We start from the raw sequence: 4,126 nt of genomic DNA, 5'->3' as shown, positions 1-4,126 counted from the left end.
GGATCTATAAAAAGGTTTTCTTCCTTATTAGAAAGTGGTGCAGAGGGGGACTGTTCTCTCCCCAGGTATTTATTGGATGTTGCTTTGTGAAGACAGGTTGCTCAGATCTGCTCAGCCTTCCTGCAGCCATGAGGAGACAAACGTGAGTAAAGGCAACTGAATGGCAAACAGAAGGTGGAAAGAACGGGTCTCTGGGGACCCTGTTGTGACTCAGTTTTCCAGTTGTCAAACTACCTAGCACCTGATTTCTCACTGTGTGGCATCATGGGAAGTGAGGGTAGTGACAGAGAATGAGACGGTTGCACGGCATCATTGACTCAATGGACATGAGTTTGTGCAAGCTCTGGGAGATGGTGAAGGACAGGGAAGCCTGGTGTGCTACAGTCCGTGGGGTCACAAAGAGTCTGACATGACTGAGCCCCAGAACAACAACAAAAATATATTCACTTATCGTTAAACACAAACAATTCAAAACATTCTGATTGGAACCATTTTTGAAACAACGGCTTGAGTGCCTTGGTTTTTAAAAATATCTGTTTATTTATCTATTTGGATACATTGGGTCTTGGTTGCAGCATGTAGGATCTTTGTTGCATTGTGTGGGACGTTTTCCTTGCAGTCCACAGGCTCAGTTACTCCATGGGGATCTTTAGTTATAGGACCAGGGACCAAACCTGAGTCCCCTGCATTGCAGGGTGGATTCTTAAGCAGTGGCCCACCACAGAAGTCCCTGCTGTCTTGGTTTTAACAATTTAGAAAAACATTGTCATCATACACCATACCTGAACTTGCAGGTTTAGAACCATGCACCACACCGTCAGGGTAGCTGCTTGCCTGGGGTTTGCTTCCAATCCCTTCTCCAGCTGAAAGGATGATTCTGTCCTCACATCCCTTGTCATCCTCCTACTGGTTTTACAAACAGGGAGGGTGTATGCCAGCCTTAAACACAATTCTTGACTCTCATTGGTTTTGTTGTCTAATTGGTTCTGGTGAGCTGGAACTCTACCTTCTTCAGGTCAATGAGCTCCTGTTTCCAAGCTTTACAGTACTTGTGAAAATCTGAGGTTGATATAAATGCTTGAAAGGCATTTGCAGGAAAGATAGATAGTTATAGCATTATAATGAAATGTGGTTTCCTCTAAAAGGTCAAACCAGACAGTCTCATCCTTAGAATGAAGAAACTTGTATTAATGTATTACATGATACAAATGTTAAATTCTAGAGCACTACATGCTACCATTTAAAGATGTTTCAGTGGGGCCATTACTGTACAGCACAGAGAACTCTGTTACTCTGTAATGACCTATGTGGGAAAAGAATCTGAAAAAGAATAGATACATGTATATTTATAACTGATTTGCTTTGCGGTACACCCGACACCAACACGACATTGTAGATCAACGGCTGTTGTTGTTCAGTCACTCAGTTGTGTCTGACTCTTTAGGACCCCACTGACTACAGCATGCCAGGCTTCCCTGTCCTTCACTATCTGCCAGAATTTGCTCAAATTCATGTCTGTTGAGTTGGTGATGCCATCCAACCATCTCATCCTCTCTTATCCCCTTCTCCTCCTGCCCTCAATCTTTCCCAGGATCAGTGTCTTCCAATGAGTCAGATCTGTACTAGACATCAAATGTACTCCAATAAAAAATAAAAATTAAAAAATGTTTTAGTTGCCAGGATCATGGTGAATAAAGGAAGTAGTAGAGTCCCTCTTTTTGCTGTATTTTTCCTGTATCCCCAATTTGTTCACTATTGTTCATAACGAATAACTGAGCAGTGGGACTATCACTTCTGAGATGCATGAAGACAGGGAGCAGAGGCAAAGAACAGATGAAAACGTTCATGCTCATCAGATGGTTTGCATCTGCATTTATAAACAAGAGCCATGAGAAAACCAAGACCTGAAGGGCACAAGATGCTGTCTGAGAGCAGTGAGCAGAGAAGACAGTCATTCATAATAGTCACATGCTGAGTGAATGGATGGGGGCTTCCCAAGTGACACTAGTGATAAAGAACCCACCTGCCAATGCAGCAGATGTAAGAGACATGAATTCCATCCCCGGGTTGAGAAGATCCCCTGAAGGTAGGCATGGCATCCCACTCCAGTATTCTTGCCTGAGAAATACCATGGACAGAGAAGCCTGGTGGGCTGTAGGGTCCATAGGGTCTATAGTTCAAAGGACTGTAGTCCATAGGGTTGAAAAGAGACACAACTGAAGCGACTTAGCACACAACACACTAGTGGTTGGAGGCGATCCCTGGATAAAATGCTCCAGACTGAGATGTCCCTGATTTTCAGAGACTGGGTAGATGTGTTCCATGTTGTTGTCCTCTCCAGGATCACCCCCTTCCACATGGACTCTGGCTTCCCACAGTATGCCCTTGGTTAAGAGGATGTCTGTGGGTCTCAGTGAACTCATCTAGTGAGTGGGACTGATTTCACAGGTTGTCATAGGACAGAATGCATAGATGTAAAAGAAGAACAGCTCTTGATACATAACAGTCACTTGGTAGGTCATGGCTACTCTTAGTGGCAGCCTGAGTAGTAGTATAGTAGCATTGCAGATTATAAGTTGGGGCTGTTTTGAGGCTTAAATGAGATGATGCACATGAATTACTTGGCCCAATGCCTGGTGGAGTGAATCCTCAGGGATGTTGGCTGTCAGTCTGTCTAGGAGGTGCATCCTAGTCCATCTCCCATCTGCCTGCTAGCGGACAGGCCAGCCCCCAGAGTGCCCACTCCACCGCTGTTCCATTTTTCTCTAACTCAGCATCATTTTGTCACATAAGACACTCTGATTCTTTTTCAAATTTTCTTGAAGTATATGGGCTTTCCTGGTGGCTCGGTGGTAGAGAATCCTCCTGCCAAATAGGAGACTTGAGTTCGATCCCTAGGTTGGCTTCCCCTGGCAAAGGAAATGGCAACCCACTCCAACATTCTTGCCTGGAGAATCCCATGGACAGAGGAGCCTGGTGGGCTGCAGTTCCTGGGGTTGCACAAGACTCATCGGACACACAACTTAGCAACTAACAACAGCAAGACTAGTTGATTTACAGTGTTCTGTTAATTTCAGGTGTAGAGCCAAAAATTCAGTTTATACATGTAGATGCATTCTTTTTCATAATCATTTCTATTATGGTTTATCATAAGATATTGACTATAGTTCCTTGCATTGTACAGTAAGACCTTGCTGTTTATCCATCCTATATATAATAGTTTGCATCTGCTAATCCCAGCCTCCCACTCCAGTCTCTTCCTAAGCCTGTCTTCCTTGGCAACCACAAGTCTGCTCTCTATGTCTAAGTCTCTTTATATTTCATAGATAAGTTCATTTGAAGACACTCTGACTTTTATGTAAGCAACACAAGGCAGTTTTCCTAGAATTTTAGCTATGAAGAAGGATCCACTCATCAAAAGATTGTGTTTAATGTTCCTAAAGACCTGAGTGTTTCACTTCATGACAATTCGCTGAAGGTAATTTGCTTGATTCTTCTTTTTCAGTTTCCGCCCAGGTGTTTGGCTCTGCTCCACAGAGAGAGTGCCTGAATATTGCTCCCTTGTCAGTGTTGAAAGCTATTTGCGAATACACTTGAAATCAAGTAACAAAGATGTATTATTCTGTAGCTCTTCCACTCTATACACAATCATATGAGTATACTTGAGGAGTTTGTGTTTTACAAAACACATCCAGTTGGTAACTTACAAGTCCCAGGCAAGTCTGATCCTCTGCCTTCTCACCTTATCTCAAAGATACTTGAGAGCTATTATTTGTCATATTCTTTTCCTACTTCGTCTTTGTCCATTAGAGCCATGATATGTGATTGTGAAGAATGAAAAGTGAAAAAAATTAGAGATTAGAAATGAGATGGTAGACTTGAAACAGAATAAATGTACACAAAATGGTAAAAAAAAAAAATGAGACATTTTTTCCCCCTCATGCTCAAGCTGTCTATCTTCATTTGGAACAGGGAGGCAAAATCATGGTTAAACAGTGAATGCAAATGTCACGCTTGCTGACTTCATTTAGCCTCGCTGCATTTATTAAAGCTTATATTTAACATCTTGCCTATCCAAAATATAACATATGGACACGTGGGTGAGGGCGCTATAAGAACCTTTGCT

The sequence above is a fragment of the Odocoileus virginianus genome, chromosome 2, assembly GCF_023699985.2.
Source record: "Odocoileus virginianus isolate 20LAN1187 ecotype Illinois chromosome 2, Ovbor_1.2, whole genome shotgun sequence".
Taxonomy (NCBI): domain Eukaryota; kingdom Metazoa; phylum Chordata; class Mammalia; order Artiodactyla; family Cervidae; genus Odocoileus; species Odocoileus virginianus.
This window is presented reverse-complemented; position numbering follows the sequence as displayed.